At 36.4% G+C, this 26,269-nt stretch overlaps 7 non-coding genes across 7 annotated transcripts; 4 read left to right on the top strand and 3 right to left on the bottom strand.

Moving 5' to 3' along the window:
• Positions 1-230: 230 nt before the first annotated feature.
• TRNAS-UGA (transfer RNA serine (anticodon UGA)) lies at positions 231-318 on the bottom strand. The gene has a single exon. It is a non-coding gene; the product is annotated as a tRNA-Ser (tRNA).
• An 824-nt stretch (positions 319-1,142) lies between these two features.
• TRNAG-GCC (transfer RNA glycine (anticodon GCC)) lies at positions 1,143-1,213 on the top strand. Its single transcript has one exon. It is a non-coding gene; the product is annotated as a tRNA-Gly (tRNA).
• Positions 1,214-3,697: 2,484 nt separating this feature from the next.
• On the top strand, positions 3,698-3,769 carry TRNAT-GGU (transfer RNA threonine (anticodon GGU)). Its single transcript has one exon. It is a non-coding gene; the product is annotated as a tRNA-Thr (tRNA).
• Positions 3,770-4,276: 507 nt separating this feature from the next.
• TRNAY-GUA (transfer RNA tyrosine (anticodon GUA)) lies at positions 4,277-4,358 on the top strand. The gene has a single exon. It is a non-coding gene; the product is annotated as a tRNA-Tyr (tRNA).
• Positions 4,359-4,716: 358 nt separating this feature from the next.
• Positions 4,717-4,790, top strand: TRNAD-GUC (transfer RNA aspartic acid (anticodon GUC)). The gene has a single exon. It is a non-coding gene; the product is annotated as a tRNA-Asp (tRNA).
• A 2,599-nt stretch (positions 4,791-7,389) lies between these two features.
• Positions 7,390-7,460, bottom strand: TRNAC-GCA (transfer RNA cysteine (anticodon GCA)). The gene has a single exon. It is a non-coding gene; the product is annotated as a tRNA-Cys (tRNA).
• Positions 7,461-24,987: 17,527 nt separating this feature from the next.
• Positions 24,988-25,059, bottom strand: TRNAR-UCU (transfer RNA arginine (anticodon UCU)). Its single transcript has one exon. It is a non-coding gene; the product is annotated as a tRNA-Arg (tRNA).
• Positions 25,060-26,269: the final 1,210 nt, after the last annotated feature.

Below are 26,269 nucleotides of genomic sequence, written 5' to 3'. Positions count from 1 at the left end.
GAGCTGCTGCAGCAGGTTTTGAAAAGGGAATCGATCGTGATTTGGAACCTGTTCTTTACATGAACCCTCTTAACTAAGATTTTCTTATTTATACCTGTTCTACTTTTTTTCTGTTCTGGCTCGGTTATTCCATCTAGCCGAGCCATTCATTCCTTTTTATGAAAGAAAGATAAGGGACAGAAAAAAAAAATAAATAAAAATGAAAGAAACAAACGTATTCAATAAGCAAAAGGAGAGAGAGGGATTCGAACCCTCGATAGTTCCTAGAACTATACCGGTTTTCAAGACCGGAGCTATCAACCACTCAGCCATCTCTCCACAGCCTAATCCTTATTTTACTCCTACAAATAGAACATAGCCATATAAAAAATAAAAAGATTTATTAGCCTCTAGAAAGATATCAGATACAAGTTCCTTTTCGATATATCTCTGTATACTGTATACACGGATACAGGATCCGCTATACCCGCTTGTGAAATAAAGAGTAAATAATCTCTTCTCACCCCCATATCCAAATAAAAAAGCGGTTTAAGTAATAAATTTGAATTAAAGAGAAGAATCAATGGATTCATGATTAAACCCCTCCTACTTCTTGTATTTTTTTACAATTTTGGTTTAAGTGAGGGATCAAATATGTAGTCAACTTTATTTGATGGTAGCTTGGAGGATTAGAAATATGACTATTGCTTTCCAATTAGCTGTTTTTGCATTAATTGCGACTTCCTCAGTCTTAGTAATTAGTGTACCCCTTGTATTTGCTTCTCCTGATGGTTGGTCAAATAATAAAAATGTTGTATTTTCCGGTACATCATTATGGATTGGACTAGTCTTTCTCGTAGCTATTCTGAATTCTCTCATTTCTTAAATGAAATTTGGTTAATATTTATTAACCCCATAAAAAAGAAATAATAAAGGCCATTTCTTCTAAAAAATTAGAATAGTGAGACGTATTAAAACGCAATTTGCGTTCCGAATTGCTAGCTCTTCTCTTTCAGTATTATGAAATTCCATTCCCATTAGAATATTCATTGACAGATAATAAAAAAAGGAAAACTCTAATATAATAGAAAATGAAATGAAACGGTCGACCCAGACATAGAAGGTCGACCCAGGCGGATATACGCTATAAAATATATACCGTAGCGAGCGTAGTTCAATGGTAAAATATCTCCTTGCCAAGGAGAAGATACGGGTTCGATTCCCGCCGCTCGCCCGCTTAATTTATCAAAGTACTATGATAAAAAGTTTAGTCTAGTTAACTGTTTAACTACTTATATTAAATTAAGTATTAATTAGGTGTTAGTCTAGTGCCGTATCCCTTACTATCTTACCCTTCCTTTGCATCCCACTCAAAAAAAGAGGGCGCTCCAGAGGCAGAAATAGAACTCGCCAACAGAGCTCCAAAAATTGGGTATTAACTGAGACAAACAACGGGCAAACTTTTTTTAAAGGGAAGGGAGAGGTAGACTGTCCCTTTCGTTTCATTTTTATTTTCTGCAGGGTAGGGAGAGGCCTTGCGCCTTCTTTTTTTGAAGGCAAGTGACTTCGCAAACTGCTCAATTTTGCCCTCTAGGGCCGGGAACTAATGAATAAAAAAGGGTTGGATACGCCCCTCTACCATACATATCTAGAGAAATAGAATAGTCCTTTTATACAGACTGCTAAGTGCGGAGACGGGAATCGAACCCGTGACCTCAAGGTTATGAGCCTCGTGAGCTACCAAACTGCTCTACTCCGCTCTGGAGTACCAGAAACTGGTGGACAAAAAAGGCTTGAATACAAGCCTCTAACATGTCTAGACAAATAGAATACTCCTTTTATACAGAATGGAGCGGGTAGCGGGAATCGAACCCGCATCGTTAGCTTGGAAGGCTAGGGGTTATAGTCGACGTTGGTTGATTATTTTTAACGTCTCTAATTCAAAACCGAACATGAAATTTTGATTTCATTCGGCTCCTTTATGGATATTCTCACCACTTAACATCTATGTCAGCTTTTCTATTTGAATGGAACCAAAGCTCTCCGCTTTCTAGATGATCCTTATAGAGTAGGAGATAGAAATTCTATCTAAATTCATCTAATCTACTTACTTCGTTCCCTAATTTCATTCAAGAGATCCTGAGGAAAAGAATTGGGTTTCCACCGAGCTGAAACAATATGCGGATGGTTCTAGTAAACCAAAACTATCGTTTTTTAGCTATTTGGCTTCCTTATTCCTTATTTTAAGAAGATTTAGTTACGATTGGAAATCAACTTTTTTGTATCTTCATCCATAGATCCTTTACTCATATTTTCAAAATTGGAATACTTAATCCAATGCAAAATTATGCTTCGCGACTCTGTACTCATAATCCTATTTTTATTTTGGATGCAATTTAAATTAGTCTTTGGATACAAATCGCCAGAATGTATATTCTTCCTCAATATGCTATTGAGAGGAAAAGGATTTAATCCTTTATAAGAACTAAAGTTTTCATCGGAATATAAAAATAAAAAACTTAAGGATGCCTTAAGTATATCATTTCAAATTCAGTTATTAATAGAACGAATCACACTTTTACCACTAAACTATACCCGCTACATTGTAGATTATGGTATAAATGGTACCCTTTGTCAAGGATAGCCATTTGACAAGAAGGCTAATTCCCCCTTATTGAATCAGATGGAGAAGGTTCATGACACTGAGCCGTTGGTACTTCTACTTCGATCGCTCGCCTTTACTTTAGGATTTAGATAGCCCCTCTGGTCTGTAAAAAAAATCTTTTCTTACCATGCTAATAGCGCCTGAACCAAATGTATTTATTTTGATTAGGATCCTATTCTACGGTTACGACTACAATAATAATTATTTACTTTGCAAGGACGTAAGTGTGTCAGACTGCTAAATTGTTTTATTATTCCTACAATATAAACTAGGGGATATAGGGGGTAACACTGTCCCTATAAATTCCTTTTTTCCTTTTCTTTTTTGTCCAGAATTGAACAAAAAAGAAATTATGGAAGATGTTTTCTTCCCCCATTAAGTCCGAGCCATAGAGTAAGAGTGAGATGAGTTTTCCAAATTCATCATAGACTTTCCCTATGGCTTGATAGAAGTAAGCAGCAAAGAGTCGTAACTTAAAGAAAAAAACGGACAGGGCCGACAGATTTACCTGATGTAAAGAAGATCCTAAAAGTCTCTGATTAGTCGACTCTCTCCATTTAACACTTTCCTCTCTCTCCTTTTTTCCACTGACTCAATTCTAGTTTATTAGATTCTTGTTTAAAAGAATGCAAAAAGTTCAATAGAACTAAGAACACATAAAAAATAGCATAGAGGATCAAGGCCATTACCAAAAGTTCCTCCCAAGGATCCTATATCCTATTGGGTATCTGTTCCCCGCCTTTTCCCGCTAGGATCGGAAATCTTATATTTTCCATATCCATATACCGTTGAATCCTTGGGGTTCCAGAATCCGCCTATTTTACTAGTCTTCGGAAACGGAAAACCCTGAACCAAGAAGAGTTGGATATGTTATGTAGGGTATGTTTTTTTTTATTAATTTTATTTTGAGCTCTCAAGATATCGATATATACATATACAATCTCTACATAATGTCTCTCTCTCTATCTCTATATATTATATATATAATATGTACATTATGCAGTAGACCCATAATGGGAAATCCAAGTGGCTAATTTTTGAATTAAATAAAAAGCCCTTTTAACTCAGTGGTAGAGTAATGCCATGGTAAGGCATAAGTCATCGGTTCAAATCCGATAAAGGGCTTTTTAAATTAGTGGTAGAGTAATCTCGTGCTAAGACGTAAGTCGTTGGTTCGAATCTGATAGAGTACTTTTCTACTAAATTGATTCACTTTTTTTCTTTGTTTTTGAAACTTTCTCTATATTTTTAGAGAATTTTATGACTTAGTGCGGGATGGATGCATTTTTGGTATGAACACTAAATGAAGCACGGAGAATTAATCTATAACGATCAACTAAAAAAAATCCTAGATGAAAACATAACAGAAAAGTTGGAAAAACTCTTTGCTTTGGATCTATTTATACTTTTCGAGTATATTGACAATTCCAAAAAACTGCTCATACTATGATTATAGTATAATCACGAGCGGTTGTATATGGCCCTATCGTCTAGTGATGCCCCTATCGTCTAGTGGTTCAGGACATCTCTCTTTCAAGGAGGCAGCGGGGATTCGACTTCCCCTGGGGGTAGGGAGTATTATGAAAGGAGGTTAATCATAGATTAGCAAAAACCCTAGAATAAATTCTTCCTGGGTCGATGCCCGAGTGGTTAATGGGGACGGACTGTAAATTCGTTGACAATGTCTACGCTGGTTCAAATCCAGCTCGGCCCAAACCAAAAATCTAGGGCTTCGTGAGTATGAACTAAATCCTTTTGTTTTTCTTCCATAAAATAAAATGTCTGATCTATAGAAATAAAAGATAAAGAAAAAAGGGAAATTTTTTTTTCTAATCCATATCTCTCTCATTCCTTTCTTACAAACAAAAGAGTTTTTCTTATTGAAGGCTGGATTATTATCCATTTTTAGTGATAAAAAATCACGACATACTAGTTATGTCACTCTCACTATACCCACGTATAATATAATATGTGGGTATGTAGTATATGATTCGTCTATTTCTTAGAGTACGAAAGACGAATCGAATCTTCTTATGGTTCTATTTAAGAATGGGTATGCCATACACCCCGCGGGGATTGTAGTTCAATTGGTCAGAGCACCGCCCTGTCAAGGCGGAAGCTGCGGGTTCGAGCCCCGTCAGTCCCGAACTAGGGTTCAATGAATGGAGAAATTGATATTTCCTTTTTCCATGAAAAAAAGGGGCAGGGAGCAAGATCAAATACCCACAGGGCACCCTTACTTCACTTTTTTATTTTGCATCTCTCATTAAAGAGGGAGGGAGGGCATATAGGAATTTTTTTTTCACTACTCCCAATCGATAAAGAAAGACACACATACGATATGTGGATTAGTAGAATTTAGGATATTATATTACTCTATCTTTCTTTATGATGATACCATCCTCATCTTAATTTCCTATTCCACTCTTATGGAATAGAGTACCGGTATTTTACCGGAATCCATACATAAATCGTATTCCCTTTTTATTTCAGACCTCTTTTCCCCATCTCACTTCTACTGCTTATTTGGATGTCTATGTGACCCATAGAAAGTGAAAGTTGGTCATATAATACATACATAATTGTATGTATAACTATAAGAAAAAGGAAGGGAAATTGTATAAGATTAAGAAAGTATAAGATTAAGAAAGCTCGTGGGTTAGAGATATAGAAAAGAAAAAGTAGAAAAGGATTAAAAAAGAGGGAATTCCTAATCCAATCAAAAAACCCATTTTGGTCTTAGTGTGGATAGAGGATCTTCCTATGTTATACTATATAACTCTCATCCGTGAAATATAACTCTCATCCATGAATTGATTTGATAGATCCGATATTCATAATATTGAATTGATTCAGTATTATCAGAATGCAAGCCCTACCCTTGAATTTACAAGATACCCCTTTTTCCTCTCCATGGGATTACATCCCGAGTTATTGTGAAAATAAAAAATAAAGAGGTTATGGAAGTCAATATTCTCGCATTTATTGCTACTGCACTGTTCATTCTAGTTCCTACTTCTTTTTTACTTATTATTTATGTAAAAACAGTCAGCCAAAATAATTAATTGGAATTCCAATTAATCATTGAAGAAATTAAAAAGGGATTAAATAAAAAAAATCCAAGTCTTAAATGAAAGGATCTGGTTGGAATCTTAAAGTGTGGTAGAAAGAACTACATATAGTTTTTTCTACGACACTTTAGATTCTTTCTATTATATTATCTTTGAATCTACATAGAATAGATTAGTAGATTGAAATAGTTAAGTAGTCTAATTCAATTTCTTTTTTCATTGCATCCACTTAATTTCAATCAGGTCAAAATAAAAAAATCTAAGACAATTCTTGACCAAAGAATCCATGGAAGGAAAGAAAAATAATATGAAGAATAGACTATAGTAAAAAGTAAAAGGAAATGGAAAATGTGTGATATGCCGTGAATAGTTCCGTGGAAGAAAGTCTAATTTTCTTATGTATAGAACTTTTTTTAACCATTCGTCATTTCTAGTAGAAATTCTGAATTGGTATAATGGCTCTTTCTTACATTACAACTTACAATACAAGAGTTTCTTACAGGAGTGAAACAAAACTAAAGAAAAAGATTAAAGAATAACGTTTGACAAAATGATTAATGCAAAATGATCCATTAAAGAAAAGAATTGATACAACAATTTGATTACTTAATCAATTAGTAGTATCCCTAGAGTCCACTCCTTCCCCATACTACTAGTGAAAGAGAAAATGTAAAGACTACCATTAAAGCAGCCCAAGCGAGACTTACTATATCCATCTAAATTATGTCTCCTATTTCTATGAAGGGATTATTCTACTATTGATCAATAATCATAGTGGAATCAAGGGTACAGAGTCAAAAAGGGATTCCGCCCTAAGGCCATGGATCAATCAGTTCAAGGAATTTACTCCTAACAAATTCTTATAGGAATTCTGGTAGAATTAGAGAGCATTAAAAATACGAGATACTATAGCCCTTTTTTCCTTAAAAAAGAAAGAGTACGGGAATGATGTCCTGAATAGAAGAAGCGGGAATAGGAAGATTTTTTATTCCTTTTGTTACTCTTTTTTTTTTTTTTAAGCAAAGGACGCCCGAATATACCATAAAATTATCGATAGATAAATATTTATTGGATACCTACCTTACCTAATGTTTATTTTTGACCTAAACCCTGCAGCCTTGCTTTGTATCATTCTATGAAAGAATGAAGAGATTTTATCCATAATACAACTCCTAAATTGATTTTTGATCGACCTATTTAATCTGATTCTCGTTAGAATTAAGTAGTCCTTACTTTAGTGTATGTAGGTAACATAAGATGTACGATAAAAAAATGTATAATAATTAGTAAGTCTTGATATTCTTTCGTGGAGTCCCTTCTTGAATCTTAGATTGAAAAAAAAAAAGAATGCCCCTTAGGGACCTTTCTTTGGATACCAAGATTTCTGACATCTTATCCTCGTATTTTAAAATTATCAAATCGAATCTCAATTAAGAACCAATTCAAATTCATATAATAAAAGAATAAGGAAACACTACCTCACCCCTATTGATAACCATTTTGGCCACTACCGTCAAAACAAACCCTAACCCTAGTTTGAGGATAGAACTATGGTATGGTTTCTCTAAACCCAGTATCGGCAGGCCCAGTTACTCTCTTGCCCGAACTTATGCGAAGTAAAAATTTATCGAATTCGATCAGCACTATAAAAAAAACCTAAGTATTTTATTGATCAGGCGGCACCCAGATTTGAACTGGGGATAAAGGATTTGCAGTCCCCTGCCTTACCGCTTGGCCATGCCGCCAAAAAATCCGATCAAAAATCTAGAAAACAGCAAGTATTCATCCACGTTTTCTTACGAAAAGCCCCTTTTATTTTGAATATAATTCTACTTACTTTTTTCCAATCTTTTTCAAAAAATCTATTCCTGCTTTTTTTGATCCAGTTTCTATTATTCTCCTCGATAGATTCTATCTTAAAACATACATTGTTAACACAATAAAACTTCCCATTTCTTTCTATTGAGATGAAAAAGAAGAAAAAGTGGATTTCTATTCACAGGCTGCAAAATTCAGAATAAATTGGAACCGTTAACTAGAATTCTCTTTTTTTTATTGCAGTAGTGAACTACTCTTAAATCGGTATTATCTCCCCCCCCTTCAATGGCATAATAAAATATTATGGCTTTATGCTTAATCCGTGTATAGGTAAACTTTAGGTCCGAACAGCATTATTATCCAAAGATCCCCTTTATGTACATATCTCTATGGGGAATCATGCTTTAATTTTTCAAAGTATTAAATTAAATATCTTGAATAAAAAAAGGAAATTTGCTCTGATATAGAGTATAACCTGACTATCTTGGCGTACCCAAGTGAAATTACGATAAAAGAAAAGCATGGATATGGGGAGAGGTGGATAACTAGATTGGCATGTACTTAAAAAAGGGACTTACTTTATTTTAGAATTCCACAATGAAATACTGAATTTTCTAGCAATTATACTACTCCGATCCGAAATAAAAAAGAACCCTCAAATTATTTTGAGAAATTAAAGTAAGCACGCTATTCTAAATCGAAGTAAAGTCAAACTTTCTAGTATATTATATTACGGCTTTATTACATTCATAGAAAGGAGATAAAATGAGAAATCTTTGCCATCCAATCTGATTAGAATATCATAACATAAAGTATAAGTGGCAGAATTTTTTTTGTAGGAATGTTTTATCAATTCATTTTCATTTCATTTGTACCCCTGGCAAACTCGAACTTTCGTCCAAATGGTCTCTATTCATATGTATGAAATACATATATGAAATACGTATGTGGAGTTCCCTAGAATTTCATGTGATTCAGTAAACAGAATATAGATTCCATGATTGCTAGATCGATCCATAGGGATTGATGAAGAGTGAGCTGATAATGGAATTTTTCTTTGATAAACAGGAAACTTAAGATTAAGATGCTCCGGAATGGAAACGAGGGAATGTCCACAATACCCGGATTTAGTCAGATCCAATTCGAGGGATTTTGTAGGTTCATTAATCAAGCCTTGGCAGAAGAACTTGACAAGTTTCCAACAATTAAAGATCCAGATCACGAAATTGCATTTCAATTATTTGCGAAAGGATATCAACTGCTAGAACCCTCGATAAAAGAAAGAGATGCTGTGTATGAATCACTCACCTATTCTTCCGAATTATATGTATCTGCGAGATTAATTTTTGGTTTCGATGTGCAAAAGCAAACCATTTCTATCGGAAACATTCCTATAATGAATTCCTTAGGAACCTTTATTATAAATGGAATATACCGAATTGTGATCAATCAAATATTGCTAAGTCCTGGTATTTACTACCGCTCGGAATTAGATCATAAGGGAATTTCTATCTACACTGGCACTATAATATCAGATTGGGGGGGGAGATCGGAATTAGCAATTGATAAAAAAGAAAGGATATGGGCTCGCGTGAGTAGAAAACAAAAGATATCTATTCTAGTTCTATCATCAGCTATGGGTTCGAATCTAAGAGAAATTCTGGATAATGTTTCCTACCCTGAAATTTTCTTGTCTTTCCCGAATGCTAAAGAGAAGAAGAGGATTGAGTCAAAAGAAAAAGCTATTTTGGAGTTTTATCAACAATTTGCTTGTGTAGGTGGGGACCTGGTATTTTCGGAGTCCTTATGCGAGGAATTACAAAAGAAATTTTTTCAACAAAAATGTGAATTAGGAAGGATTGGTCGACGAAATATGAATCGGAGACTTAATCTTGATATTCCTCAGAACAATACATTCTTGTTACCACGAGATGTATTGGCCGCTACGGATCATTTGATTGGAATGAAATTTGGAACGGGTATACTTGACGATGACGATATGAATCACTTGAAAAATAAACGTATTCGTTCGGTTGCGGATCTGTTACAAGATCAATTCGGATTGGCTCTTGGTCGTTTACAACATGCAGTTCAAAAAACTATTCGTAGAGTATTCATACGTCAATCGAAACCGACTCCCCAAACTTTGGTAACTCCAACTTCAACTTCAATTTTATTAATAACTACTTATGAGACCTTTTTTGGCACATACCCGTTATCTCAAGTTTTTGATCAAACGAATCCATTGACACAAACTGTTCATGGGCGAAAAGTGAGTTGTTTAGGTCCTGGAGGGTTGACGGGGAGAACCGCAAGTTTTCGGAGCCGAGATATTCATCCGAGTCACTATGGGCGTATTTGTCCAATTGACACGTCTGAAGGAATCAATGTTGGACTTACTGGATCCTTAACAATTCATGCGAGAATTGATCACTTGTGGGGATCCATAGAGAGTCCGTTTTATGAAATATCTGCTGAGAAAGCAAAAGAAAAAAAAGAGAGACAGGTGGTTTATCTATCACCAAATAGAGATGAATATTATATGATAGCAGCAGGAAATTCTTTGTCCTTGAATCAAGGTATTCAGGAAGAACAGGTTGTTCCGGCTAGATACCGTCAAGAATTCTTGACTATTGCATGGGAACAGATTCATGTTAGAAGTATTTTTCCTTTCCAATATTTTTCTATTGGGGGTTCTCTCATTCCTTTTATTGAGCACAATGATGCGAATCGGGCTTTAATGAGTTCTAATATGCAGCGCCAAGCAGTTCCGCTTTCTCGGTCCGAGAAATGCATTGTTGGAACTGGATTGGAACGCCAAACAGCTCTAGATTCGAGGGTTTCCATTATAGCCGAACGCGAGGGAAAGATCATTTCTACTGATAGTCATAAGATACTTTTATCAAGTAGTGGGAAGACTATAAGTATTCCTTTAGTTAACCACCGTCGCTCTAACAAAAATACTTGTATGCACCAAAAACCCCGGGTTCCACGGGGTAAATCCATTAAAAAAGGACAAATTTTAGCAGAAGGAGCTGCTACAATTGGGGGCGAACTTGCTTTAGGAAAAAACGTATTAGTAGCTTATATGCCATGGGAAGGTTACAATTTTGAAGACGCAGTACTAATTAGCGAACGTTTGGTATATGAAGATATTTATACCTCTTTTCACATCCGGAAATATGAAATTCAGACGGATACGACAAGCCAGGGCTCCGCTGAAAAAATCACTAAAGAAATACCACATCTAGAAGAACATTTACTCCGCAATTTGGACAGAAATGGAGTTGTTAGGTTGGGATCCTGGGTAGAAACTGGTGATATTTTAGTAGGTAAATTAACGCCTCAGATAGCGAGCGAATCATCTTATATCGCGGAAGCTGGATTATTACGGGCCATATTTGGCCTTGAGGTTTCCACTTCAAAAGAAACTTCTCTGAAATTACCTATAGGTGGAAGAGGGCGCGTTATCGATGTGAAATGGATCCAAAGGGACCCGCTCGACATAATGGTTCGTGTATATATTTTACAGAAACGTGAAATCAAAGTTGGGGATAAAGTAGCCGGAAGACATGGGAATAAAGGGATCATTTCCAAAATTTTGCCTAGGCAAGATATGCCCTATTTGCAAGATGGAACACCCGTTGATATGGTCTTCAATCCCTTAGGAGTACCCTCCCGAATGAATGTGGGACAAATATTTGAAAGCTCGCTCGGATTAGCGGGGGATCTGCTAAAGAAACATTATAGAATAGCACCCTTTGATGAGAGATATGAGCAAGAGGCTTCAAGAAAACTTGTGTTTTCAGAATTATATGAAGCCAGTAAAGAAACAAAAAATCCATGGGTATTTGAACCCGAGTACCCGGGAAAAAGCAGAATATTTGATGGAAGAACAGGCGACCCCTTTGAGCAACCTGTTCTAATAGGGAAGTCCTATATCTTAAAATTAATTCATCAAGTTGATGAGAAAATTCATGGGCGTTCTACTGGGCCCTACTCACTTGTTACACAACAACCGGTTAGAGGAAGAGCCAAGCAAGGGGGACAACGAGTAGGAGAAATGGAAGTTTGGGCTTTAGAAGGATTTGGTGTTGCTCATATTTTACAAGAGATACTTACTTATAAATCTGACCATCTTATAGCTCGCCAAGAAATACTTAATGCTACGATCTGGGGAAAAAGAATACCTAATCATGAGGATCCTCCAGAATCTTTTCGAGTGCTCGTTCGAGAACTACGATCTTTGGCTCTAGAACTGAATCATTTCCTTGTATCTGAAAAGAACTTCCAGGTTAATAGGGAGGAAGTTTGATCGGAATAAATATAAATTCTTTTCTTATTTCTATTTTATGATTGACCAATATAAACATCAACAACTTCAAATTGGACTCGTTTCCCCTCAACAAATAAAGGCTTGGGCTAACAAAAACCTACCTAATGGAGAAGTCGTTGGCGAAGTCACAAGGCCCTCTACTTTTCATTATAAAACCGATAAACCAGAAAAAGATGGATTGTTTTGCGAAAGAATCTTTGGACCCATAAAAAGCGGGATTTGCGCTTGTGGCAATTCTCGAGCGAGCGGAGCTGAAAACGAAGACGAAAGATTTTGCCAAAAATGCGGGGTCGAATTTGTGGATTCTCGGATACGAAGATATCAAATGGGATACATCAAACTCGCATGTCCCGTGACTCATGTGTGGTATTTGAAAGGTCTTCCTAGTTATATCGCGAATCTTTTAGATAAACCTCTTAAGAAGTTGGAGGGCCTAGTATACGGCGATTTCTCTTTTGCTAGGCCCAGCACTAAAAAACCCACTTTTTTACGATTACGAGGTTTATTCGAAGAGGAAATTGCATCCTGTAACCACAGCATTTCTCCCTTTTTTTCTACCCCAGGCTTTGCAACATTTCGAAATCGGGAAATTGCGACAGGAGCAGGTGCTATTAGAGAACAATTAGCAGATTTGGATTTGCGAATTATTATAGAGAATTCTTTGGTCGAATGGAAGGAATTAGAAGACGAGGGGTATAGTGGAGATGAGTGGGAAGATAGAAAAAGACGAATAAGAAAAGTTTTTTTGATTAGACGCATGCAATTGGCGAAACATTTTATTCAAACAAATGTAGAACCAGAATGGATGGTTTTGTGCTTATTACCGGTTCTTCCTCCCGAATTGAGACCTATTGTTTATAGGTCTGGAGATAAAGTAGTGACTTCAGACATTAATGAACTTTATAAGAGAGTTATCCGTCGGAACAACAATCTTGCCTATCTATTAAAAAGAAGTGAATTAGCGCCAGCAGATTTAGTAATGTGCCAGGAAAAATTGGTACAAGAAGCCGTGGATACACTTCTTGATAGTGGGTCCCGCGGGCAACCGACGAGGGATGGTCACAATAAAGTATACAAATCACTTTCAGATGTAATTGAAGGTAAAGAGGGAAGGTTTCGCGAGACTCTGCTTGGGAAACGGGTCGATTACTCGGGGCGTTCTGTCATTGTTGTGGGTCCTTCGCTTTCATTACATCAATGTGGATTACCTCTAGAGATAGCAATAAAGCTTTTTCAGCTATTTGTAATTCGCGATTTAATCACGAAACGCGCCACTTCTAATGTAAGGATTGCTAAAAGGAAAATTTGGGAAAAAGAACCCATTGTATGGGAAATACTTCAAGAAGTTATGCGGGGACATCCTGTACTGTTAAATAGAGCACCTACCCTGCATAGATTAGGCATACAGGCCTTTCAACCCACTTTAGTAGAGGGGCGTACTATTTCTTTACACCCATTAGTGTGTAAGGGTTTCAATGCGGACTTTGATGGAGATCAAATGGCTGTTCATCTACCTTTATCCTTGGAAGCTCAGGCAGAAGCCCGTTTACTTATGTTTTCTCATATGAATCTCTTATCTCCCGCTATTGGGGATCCTATTTGCGTACCAACCCAAGACATGCTTATCGGGCTTTATGTATTAACGATTGGAAAGCGTCGAGGTATTTGTGCAAATAGATATAATAGTTGCAGAAACTACCCAAATCTAAAAGTAAATTACAATAATAATAATAATTTTAAATATAGGAAAGATAAAGAACCCCATTTTTCTAGTTCTTATGATGCACTGGGAGCTTATAGACAAAAACTAATCAGTTTAGATAGTCCCTTGTGGCTACGATGGAACCTGGATCAACGCGTCATTGGGTCAAGAGAAGTTCCGATTGAAGTTCAATATGAATCTTTGGGGACTTATCATGAGATTTATGCCCACTATCTAATAATGGGAAATAGAAAAAAAGAAATTCGTTCGATATACATTCGAACCACTCTTGGTCATATTTCTTTTTATAGAGAAATAGAGGAAGCCATACAAGGATTTAGTCAGGCCTATTCATACACTACCTAAACAAGAAAGTTAGATTCGGCGATGCCCCTCCCCTTTCGGGGGGCATTCCGATTTCCCTAGTATCATCATTATTTGCCACGCGAATCCAGATTGAGATTGAGGCAATTAAGTTAATTAAATTTTCGAATCACTGACTCAGGCCCATTGTCGAATCCTACTCAGCAATTGTCGAATCCTACTCAGCCGAAAAGGGGGTACTTATGTATGGCGGAACGGGCCAATCTGGTCTTTCATAATAAAGAGATAGACGGAACTGGTATGAAACGACTTATTAGCAGATTAATAGATCATTTTGGAATGGGATATACATCCCATATACTGGATCAACTAAAGACTCTGGGCTTCCATCAAGCCACTACTACATCGATTTCGTTAGGAATCGAGGATCTTTTAACAATACCCTCTAAGGGATGGTTAGTCCAAGACGCGGAACAACAGAGTTTTCTTTTGGAGAAACACTATTATTATGGGGCTGTACACGCGGTAGAAAAATTACGCCAATCTGTTGAGATATGGTATGCGACAAGTGAATATTTGAAACAAGAAATGAATTCAAATTTTCGGATAACGGATCCTTCTAATCCAGTCTATCTAATGTCTTTTTCAGGAGCCAGAGGAAATGCATCTCAAGTACACCAATTAGTAGGTATGAGAGGATTAATGTCGGACCCTCAAGGACAAATGATTGATTTACCTATTCAAAGCAATTTACGCGAGGGACTTTCTTTGACAGAATATATAATTTCCTGCTATGGAGCCCGCAAAGGGGTTGTAGATACTGCTGTGCGAACAGCAGATGCTGGATATCTTACACGTAGACTTGTTGAAGTAGTTCAACATATTATTGTGCGTAGAAGAGATTGTGGTACTATCCGAGGTATTTCTGTAAGTCCTCAAAATGGGATGACGGAAAAACTTTTTGTCCAAACACTAATTGGTCGTGTATTAGCAGACGATATATATATCGGTTCACGATGCATTGCCGCGCGAAATCAAGATATTGGAATTGGATTAGTCAATCGATTCATAACTGCCTTTCGAGCACAACCATTTCGAGCACAACCAATATATATTAGAACCCCCTTTACTTGCCGAAGCACTTCTTGGATCTGTCAATTATGCTATGGCCGGAGTCCTACTCATAGTGATCTGGTCGAATTGGGAGAAGCCGTAGGTATTATTGCAGGTCAATCAATTGGGGAGCCAGGGACTCAACTAACATTAAGAACTTTTCATACTGGCGGAGTATTCACAGGGGGTACTGCCGACCTTGTACGATCCCCTTCGAATGGAAAAATAAAATTCAATGAGAATTTGGTTCACCCCACACGTACCCGTCATGGGCAGCCTGCTTTTCTATGTTATATAGACTTGCATGTAACTATTCAGAGTCAAGATATTCTATATAGTGTGAATATTCCCTCAAAAAGCTTGATTCTAGTGCAAAATGATCAATATGTAAAATCCGAACAAGTAATTGCGGAGATTCGTGCCGGAACGTCCACTTTACATTTTAAAGAAAGGGTACAAAAGCATATTTATTCTGAATCAGACGGCGAAATGCACTGGAGTACTGATGTTTACCATGCGCCCGAATATCAATATGGTAATCTTCGCCGATTACCAAAAACAAGCCATTTATGGATATTGTCAGTAAGTATGTGCAGATCCAGTATAGCGTCTTTTTCACTCCACAAGGATCAAGATCAAATGAATACTTATGGTAAAAAAGATAGGGAAATTCTTGATTATTCAACGTCGGATCGAATCATGTCCAATGGCCATTGGAATTTTATCTATCCTTCTATTTTTCAAGATAATTCAGATTTGTTGGCGAAAAAGCGAAGAAATAGGTTCGTCATTCCATTACAATATCATCAAGAACAAGAGAAAGAACTAATATCCTGTTTTGGGATTTCGATTGAAATCCCCCTTATGGGTGTTTTACGTAGAAATACTATTTTTGCTTATTTTGACGATCCCCGATACAGAAAAGATAAAAAGGGTTCAGGAATTGTTAAATTTAGATATAGGACCCTAGAAGAAGAATATAGGACTCGAGCGGAAGACTCAGAAGAGGAATATGAGACCCTAGAAGACGAATACAGGACCCGAGAGGACGAATATGAATATGAAACCCTAGAAGAATCTAAATATGGAATCCTAGAAGACGAATACGAATATGAAACCCTAGAAGACGAATATGGGAGCCCAGAAAACGAATATGGGAACCCAGAGAACGAATATAGGACTTTAGAGAAAGACTCAGAAGAGGAATATGGGAGCCCAGAGAGCAAATATAGGACCCAAGAGGACGAATATGGAACTCTAGAGGAAGACTCAGAAGACGAATATGGCAGCCCCGGGGAAAGCGCAGAGGAAAAATATGGTACTTTAGAGGAAGACTCAGAAGAAGATTCAGAGGACGAATACGAGAGCCCAGAGGAAGATTCCATCTTAAAAAAAGAGGGTTTGATTGAGCATCGAGGAACAAAAGAATTTAGTCTAAAATACCAAAAAGAAGTAGATCGGTTTTTTTTCATTCTTCAAGAACTTCATATCTTGCCGAGATCTTCATCCCTAAAGATACTTGACAATAGTATTATTGGAGTGAATACACAACTCACAAAAAATACAAGAAGTCGACTAGGCGGACTGGTCCGAGTGAAGAGAAAAAAAAGCCATACGGAACTCAAAATATTTTCCGGAGATATTCATTTTCCTGAAGAGGCGGATAAGATATTAGGTGGCTGTTTGATACCGCCAGAAAGACAAAAAAAAGATTCTAAGGAATCAAAAAAAAGGAAAAATTGGGTCTATGTTCAACGGAAAAAAATTCTCAAGAGCAAGGAAAAGTATTTTGTTTCCGTTCGCCCTACAGTGGCATATGAAATGGACGAAGGAAGAAATTTAGCAACACTTTTCCCGCAGGATCTCTTGCAAGAAGAAAATAATCTCCAAATTCGACTTGTCAATTTTATTTCTCATGAAAATAGCAAGTTAACTCAAAGAATTTATCACACAAATAGTCAATTTGTTAGAACTTGCTTAGTAGTGAATTGGGAACAAGAAGAAAAAGAAAAGGCTGGTGCTTCCCTTGTTGAGGTAAGAGCAAATGATCTTATTCGCGATTTCCTAAGAATTGAGTTAGTCAAGTCCACTATTTCGTATACACGAAAAAGGTATGGTAGGACAAGTGCAGGACCGATTCCCCATAATAGGTTAGATCGCGCCAATATCAATTCTTTTTATTCCAAGGCGAAGATTGAATCACTTAGCCAACATCCAGAAGCTATTGGCACTTTGTTGAATCGAAATAAAGAATACCACTCTTTGATGATTTTGTCGGCATCCAACTGTTCTCGAATTGGTTTATTCAAGAATTCAAAACATCCCAATGCGATAAAAGAATGGAATCCTAGAATTCCTATTCGAGAAATTTTTGGGCCCTTAGGCGCTATTGTAGCTAGTATATCGCATTTTTCTTCATCTTACTATTTACTAACGCATAATAAAATCCTGTTAAAAAAATATTTGTTCGTTGACAATTTAAAACAAACCTTCCAAGTACTTCAAGAACTTAAATACTCTTTAATAGATGAAAATAAAAGGATTTCTAATTTCGATAGTAACATAATGTTGGATCCATTCCTTTTGAATTGTCACTTTGTCCATCATGATTCTTGGGAAGAGACATTGGCAATAATTCACCTTGGACAATTTATTTGTGAAAATGTATGTCTATTTAAATCGCACATAAAAAAATCCGGTCAAATTTTCATTGTAAATATGAATTCCTTTGTTATAAGAGCAGCTAAACCTTATTTGGCCACTACAGGAGCAACTGTTAATGGTCATTAGGAGAAATCCTTTACAAGGGAGATAGGTTAGTTACGTTTATATATGAAAAATCGAGATCTAGTGACATAACGCAAGGTCTTCCAAAAGTGGAACAAATCTTTGAAGCGCGTTCAATTGATTCATTATCCCCGAATCTCGAAAAGGAGAATTGAGGATTGGAATGAGCGTATACCAAGAATTCTTGGGGTCCCTTGGGGATTCTTGATTGGAGCTGAGCTAACCATAGCCCAAAGTCGTATCTCTTTGGTTAATAAAATCCAAAAGGTTTATCGATCCCAAGGGGTACAGATCCATAATAGACATATAGAGATTATTATACGCCAAGTAACATCAAAAGTGCGGGTTTCCGAAGATGGAATGTCTAATGTTTTTTCGCCTGGGGAATTAATCGGACTATTGCGAGCGGAACGAGCAGGACGAGCTTTGGATGAATCGATCTATTATCGGGCAATCTTATTGGGAATAACAAGGGCTTCCCTGAATACCCAAAGTTTCATATCTGAAGCAAGTTTTCAAGAAACTGCTCGAGTTTTAGCAAAAGCTGCCCTACGAGGTCGCATTGATTGGTTGAAAGGCTTGAAAGAAAACGTAGTTCTGGGGGGGATTATACCTGTTGGTACCGGATTCCAAAAATTTGTGCATCGTTCCCCACAAGACAAGAACCTTTATTTCGAAATAAAAAAAAAAAATCTATTCGCGTCGGAAATGAGAGATTTTTTGTTTCTCCATACAGAATTAGTTTCTTCAGATTCTGACGTAACAAACAATTTTTATGAGACATAAGAACCCCCATAAAAATATTTTTTACTTTACTAGACTTTTGAACTTAGAACACTAACAGGTCAAATTTTAGATTTTTAAGATTTTTATTTTAATAAGTAAAACAAGTCAGTTAATTCATTAAGGTGGTTATGTTTATACCATGTATCAATGGCCAACTCTTATCTTAGTACAAGGTTCTCTCGGAACAATTATTATTTATTTCAAGCTATTTCGGATCTTTCTTAATCTTCAAAAAGAACTAAATTCCGTAATGGAATGGTAGGATTAAAAAAAAGGAAGTGTGGAAAAAATGACAAGAAGATATTGGAACATTAATTTGAAAGAGATGATAGAAGCAGGAGTTCATTTTGGTCATGGTATTAAGAAATGGAATCCTAAAATGGCCCCTTACATTTCGGCAAAGCGTAAAGGTACTCATATTATAAATCTCGCTAGAACGGCTCGTTTTTTATCAGAAGCTTGTGATTTAGTTTTTGATGCAGCAAGTCAGGGAAAAAGTTTCTTAATTGTTGGTACCAAAAAAAGAGCAACAGATTTAGTAGCATCAGCTGCAATAAGGGCTCGTTGTCATTATGTTAATAAAAAGTGGTTCAGTGGTATGTTAACGAATTGGTCGATTACGAAAACTAGACTTTCTCAATTTAGAGACTTAAGAGCAGAAGAAAAAATGGGAAAATTCCACCATCTCCCAAAAAGAGATGTGGCAATCTTGAAGAGAAAATTATCTACTTTGCAAAGGTATCTCGGCGGGATCAAATATATGACGAGATTGCCAGACATTGTGATCGTCCTTGATCAGCAAAAAGAGTATATAGCTCTTCGGGAATGTGCCATTTTGGGGATTCCTACTATTTCTTTAGTCGATACAAATTGTGACCCGGATCTCGCGAATATATCGATTCCAGCCAACGATGACACTATGACTTCAATTCGATTGATTCTTAACAAATTAGTATTTTCAATTTGTGAGGGCCGTTCTCTCTATATAAGAAATCGTTGATTAAGAATATATAGTGAATTCTTGGGCAACTGCGTAAATTTATGGAATCACTTACTTTACTATATCTTTTTTTTTGCATAGAATTTTTTTTGCATAGAAAAAAGAAGGGGAATATTGATATATATTAGAGGGTATTGATATATATTATGATCTGATGTGCTTTCTTGGTATCCTAAATATAAGATTAATACTTCAAGTTGCTGAGTTGAGAAAGAGATGGTTGAATCAAAAGAATTCCTTTTTTGAAGTTCAATTTTTATCAGAGGACAATATGAATATTATACCTTGTTCCATTAAAACACTCAAGGGGTTATACGATATATCGGGTGTAGAAGTAGGCCAACACTTCTATTGGCAAATAGGAGGTTTCCAAATTCATGCCCAAGTACTCATCACTTCTTGGGTCGTAATTACTATCTTGCTAGGTTCAGTTGTCATAGCTGTTCGGAATCCACAAACCATCCCGACCGACGGTCAGAATTTTTTTGAATATGTCCTTGAGTTTATTCGAGACTTGAGCAAAACTCAGATTGGAGAAGAATATGGTCCCTGGGTTCCCTTTATTGGAACTATGTTCCTTTTTATTTTTGTTTCGAATTGGTCGGGTGCTCTTTTACCTTGGAAAATTATAGAGTTACCCCATGGGGAATTAGCAGCGCCCACGAATGATATAAATACTACTGTTGCTTTAGCTTTACTCACGTCAGCGGCATATTTTTATGCTGGTCTTAGCAAAAAAGGATTGAGCTATTTCGAGAAATATATTAAACCAACTCCAATCCTTTTACCAATTAACATCCTAGAAGATTTCACAAAACCATTATCGCTTAGCTTTCGACTTTTCGGGAATATATTGGCGGATGAATTAGTCGTTGTTGTTCTTGTTTCTTTAGTCCCCTTAGTAATCCCTATACCGGTCATGTTTCTTGGATTATTTACAAGCGGTATTCAAGCTCTTATTTTTGCAACATTAGCCGCAGCCTATATAGGTGAATCCATGGAGGGTCATCATTGAATTGACTCTTTTTGGAAATAGTTATTTTTTTTTTTTGCAGCTTAGCTCAATTCATGCATGGTTCCAGATAATCTGCTTGGTTGCAAAAAAATAGTTAGAAATGCGTATGAATATATAGCCTAGAGTTGTAGGAGAGAGAATAGAATAGACTATATTATGGAATTTTCAAAGTATATATGCATTAAGGAGGGTGGAGTCAGGCTAGATCTATACTATAATATCCTTAATGTCTATAAGTGGAGTCCTCTTTTATGCAGGTTTCCACTTTAAGCAATGATTTTAGAATCCGATTCAATAGAAAATGAGAAAATATGCAAACAAAATAGAAGAAACAAATGTATATATATAGGATATTATATTATATATTCCTAGGTTAGATTCATTATCTAATCCGATATATGGATATGGAATTCCCTTCTATGTAGTTCGGACAATTCACATTATCATTTCAATTTGATTTCAATTTGTACTTTTTAGTTACTTTACTTCTCCCCAATAGAGCTTAGAAGTAAGAATTTATTGGTTGATTGTATCCTTAACCATTTCTTTTTTTTGACACGAGGAACTACTCACCATGAATCCACTAATTGCTGCTGCTTCTGTTATTGCTGCTGGATTGGCCGTAGGGCTTGCTTCTATTGGACCTGGAGTTGGTCAAGGTACTGCTGCAGGACAAGCTGTAGAAGGTATTGCGAGACAGCCAGAAGCAGAAGGTAAAATACGAGGTACTTTATTGCTTAGTCTAGCTTTTATGGAAGCTTTAACAATTTATGGACTAGTTGTGGCACTAGCGCTTTTATTTGCGAACCCTTTTGTTTAATCTTAAAAAAAAAATTCTTTCGATTTCGATTAGATACTTTTTTCTTTTTTTAGTAAATTGGTATTTGCTTCCACAATTCCAATTATATCAATACTTTATTTAATTTACTCCTATTTATTACTCCTGGAATTATCTATTTATCGGGACAGATAATACCCCATTCTAGGAAGGGCTGAGTTGAGTATTATTAATTTAGAAGATATGCTCACCTTCTTATTTCCCGTCCTTAGTTTAGGAAAGTGGAAAGTTTTTTCCTTTTATTTTAGGAATTTTGGGAACAGAACATTTCAACAAAGGAAGTCTTTCACCGGTCAAACAAGACGTAAGACTTAATCTAAAAGAAATTACTAGATTGAATCTATTTGCATTAAAAAAACCGATCAAAAAAGGGCGAGCGAAGTAAGTGATCGAAAAACTTTGTTCTTTGTTCGTCCTATCTATAAGAGGAGAGCATATGAAAAATGTAACCCATTCTTTCGTTTTTTTAGCTCACTGGCCATCCGCTGGCAGTTTCGGGCTTAATACCGATATTTTAGCAACAAATCTAATAAATCTAACTGTAGTGGTTGGTGTTTTGATTTTTTTTGGAAAGGGAGTGTGTGCGAGTTGTCTATTTCAAGAATAGATTGGATCTATCCGGCTGCACTTTATAATATTTTTTAGTATTTTTCGGATAAATAAGAAAAGGGTGCACGATCTCGACGAATTACTTCTGAATAAATTCAGAAATCATATGGAAGAACCATAGCATTTCGCGACTCATTGGTAAATCAACTTTGATTCTCTATAAACCAAGAATGTGAGACCATTAACACGGTTAAAGCTAAACTGCTTGAAGTCCAGGCAAAAAGAGGTACTCTTTCTACAACTATATTAGTATTAGTACCAATTTAAACGGGAAATAGCTAATGTAAAATTTATCTGATATAGAACACTCATATCGATAAAATGGTTTGAACTATTTACTAGAAAAAAAAGGGGGCACCCTGCCCTTTTTTAACCAATGCCGAATCGACGACCTATGTATAAAAAAGAGAAATTTTTTGGATTTGAAGAAAAAAAAAATAAAAAAGAATTCTATTAATTTTCATTTTCCATTTATTTAGTTAGTTTTTCTTAATGAAATTGAAATTATTAACTAGAGGGCAAATAAAAATAAAGAAACAACTTTGCTGACCATGATATATTTTTATCTAGGCGGAAGAGTCCTCTTAATATTTATCTAGTCTTATATAGGTTTCGGTATATTGAAATATAAACATAAAAAAGAAGATAGAGGATAGGCTCATTACTTAAAAAAAAGATATGGAAATAGCTATAGAAAAAAAAAAAGGAGCGTGAGAGCCAAATGAATCGAAAGATTCATGTTTGGTTCGGGAAGAGATCATAAAAGTTGTAAACTTACAAAATAATCTACTTTCATTAAAAGATTTATTAGATAATCGAAAACAGAGGATCTTGAGTACTATTCGAAATTCAGAAGAATTGCGTAGAGGGACCATTGAGCAACTCGAAAAAGCTCGGATTCGATTACAGAAAGTCGAACTAGAAGCGGATGAGTATCGAATGAATGGATACTCTGAGATAGAACGAGAAAAAGCAAATTTGATTAATGCTACTTCTATTAGTTTGGAACAATTGGAAAAGTCTAAAAACGAAACCCTTTATTTTGAAAAACAAAGGGCAATGAATCAGGTCCGACAGCGGGTTTTCCAACAGGCCGTACAAGGAGCTCTAGGAACTCTGAATAGTTGTTTGAATACCGAGTTACATTTCCGTACGATTCGTGCTAATATTGGCATTCTCGGGTCCCTGGAATGGAAGAAATAATTAAATTAATTAGGCCTTGAACTTCTACTTTCGTTTAGAATTTAGGCATTATTTTTCCCCTTGCTTCCGAAAAAAGAGTCAAGAAACACTAATGGCAACCCTTCGAGTCGACGAAATTCATAAAATTCTCCGCGAACGTATTGAACAATATAATAGGAAAGTAGGGATTGAGAATATAGGTCGCGTAGTTCAAGTGGGGGATGGGATTGCTCGTATTATAGGTCTTGGTGAAATAATGTCAGGTGAATTAGTCGAATTTGCAGAAGGTACTAGGGGTATTGCTCTGAATTTGGAATCCAAAAATGTTGGGATTGTATTAATGGGCGATGGGTTGATGATACAAGAGGGAAGTTTTGTAAAAGCAACAGGAAGAATTGCTCAGATACCCGTGAGTGAGGCTTACTTGGGTCGTGTTGTAAATGCTCTGGCTAAACCTATTGATGGGAAAGGCGAAATTATAGCTTCCGAATCTCGCTTAATTGAATCTCCTGCTCCAAGTATAATTTCCAGGCGTTCCGTATACGAACCTCTTCAAACAGGGCTTATTGCTATCGATTCGATGATCCCTATAGGGCGCGGTCAGCGAGAGTTAATTATTGGGGACAGACAGACTGGCAAAACAGCAGTAGCCACAGATACAATTCTCAATCAAAAAGGGCAAGGTGTAATATGTGTTTATGTAGCTATCGGTCAAAGAGCATCCTCCGTAGCTCAAGTAGTAACTACTTTCCATGAGGAGGGGGCCATGGAATACACTATTGTAGTAGCTGAAATGGCGGATTCACCTGCTACATTACAATACCTCGCTCCTTATACGGGAGCAGCCCTGGCTGAGTATTTTATGTACCGCGAACGGCATACTTTAATAATTTATGATGATCTCTCCAAACAGGCACAAGCTTATCGCCAAATGTCCCTTCTATTAAGAAGACCTCCCGGACGTGAGGCTTATCCAGGGGATGTTTTTTATTTGCATTCACGCCTTTTAGAAAGAGCCGCTAAATTAAATTCTCTTTTAGGCGAAGGAAGTATGACCGCTTTACCAATAGTTGAGACTCAATCTGGAGACGTTTCCGCCTATATTCCTACTAATGTAATCTCCATTACAGATGGACAAATATTCTTATCTGCGGATCTATTCAATGCCGGAATTCGACCCGCTATTAATGTGGGTATTTCTGTTTCCAGAGTAGGATCCGCGGCTCAAATTAAAGCCATGAAACAAGTAGCTGGCAAATCAAAATTGGAACTAGCGCAATTCGCAGAGTTACAAGCCTTTGCACAATTCGCCTCTGCTCTCGATAAAACAAGTCAGAATCAATTGGCAAGGGGTCGACGATTAAGGGAATTGCTTAAACAATCCCAGGCAAATCCTCTCCCAGTGGAAGAGCAGATAGCTACTATTTATACCGGAACAAGAGGATATCTTGATTCGTTAGAAATTGAACAGGTAAATAAATTTCTGGATGAGTTACGTAAACATCTAAAAGATACTAAACCTCAATTCCAAGAAATTATATCTTCTAGCAAGACATTCACCGAGCAAGCGGAAATCCTTTTGAAGGAAGCTATTCAGGAACAGCTGGAACGGTTTTCTCTTCAGTAACAAATAAATTTTGCATGTCTACTCTTGTTAGTAGAATAGGAATCGTTGAGAAAGCTTTTTCATTTGAATCATGCAAAAAAGTTTTCTTTGTTTTTAGTTTAGTATAGTTATTTAAAGAATAGATAGAAATAAGATTGCGTCCAATAGGATTTGAACCTATACCAAAGGTTTAGAAGACCTCTGTCCTATCCATTAGACAATGGACGCTTTTCTTTCATATTTTATTCTTTCTTTTATTTTTTTGCTTCTTCCGAGAAAAAACTGTTAGACCAAAACTCTTTTAGGAAATCAAAAAATCCAGATACAAATGCATGATGTATATATTATATCATGCATATATCATAAAGAAGGAGTATGGAGGCGGTAGTGGGAATCGAACCCGCAACCCCAAGGTTATGAGCCTTATGAGCTACCAAACTGCTCTATACTCTTAAACTAAAGAGGGGTAACTAGTGGATAAAAGAGGGTTGGATACGCCCCTCTACCAATATCTATACAAATAGAATAGTCCATTTATACAGAATGGTAAAGAGGGCTCCTCTATGATTATCAATTCCAGAAATCCATACAAATACGAAAGGGTATTTTATCCTTACCAACTGGATCTTGTTGCACCCGGTAACAAACATTCATAAACCATTTCTCGAAGTACGTGTCCGGATAGCCCAAAATGTCGATAGTTAGCTCTAGGTCTTCCGGTCAAAAAACAACGTCGATGAAGGCGTGTAGGTGCACTATTACGCGGTAGGGATTGCAATTTTTCTCGCATTTTCGTTTTTTCACTCAAACTCAAGGGAGAAACTTTGCTTCTTATCTTTTTTTTTAAAGATTGACGAATCAAATGATATTTCTGTTCTAATTTCTGCCGCTTCTTCTCCCTCTGAATCAAACTTTTTTTTGCCATAATGTGTCGTTGCTATTATTACCAAGTATACGGTTCTAATCCTAGATGGAAAAATAAATAGAAAAAGAAATCTAAAAAGGCAGATCCTCCCTCTCTATCAAGAGTAATGAACTAGGTGCTGATACAGTACAAAAAAACAAACTAAATTAACCAAACTTGCCTGATGTTGAGGCAATCAAGAAAGCTGCATAAGTGAATATATAACCCACGGAAAAGTGAGCTAATCCAACCAATCTTGCTTGCACAATGGAAAGAGCCACGGGCTTATCTCTCCAGCGAATTAAATTAGCTAAAGGTGTGCGTTCATGAGCCCATGCTAAAGTCTCAATTAATTCCTGCCAATACCCCCGCCAGGAAATTAAGAACATAAATCCAGTAGCCCAAACAAGATGTCCAAATAAGAACATCCACGCCCATACCGATAAACTATTCATCCCAAAAGGATTATATCCATTGATAAGTTGTGAAGAGTTTAACCATAGGTAATCTCTTAACCATCCCATCAAATAAGTG

This window comes from Triticum urartu, unplaced genomic scaffold, assembly GCF_056163025.1.
Source record: "Triticum urartu cultivar PI428250 unplaced genomic scaffold, HENAU_Tu73 scaffold2, whole genome shotgun sequence".
Taxonomy (NCBI): Eukaryota; Viridiplantae; Streptophyta; class Magnoliopsida; order Poales; family Poaceae; genus Triticum; species Triticum urartu.
This window is presented reverse-complemented; position numbering and strand designations above follow the sequence as displayed.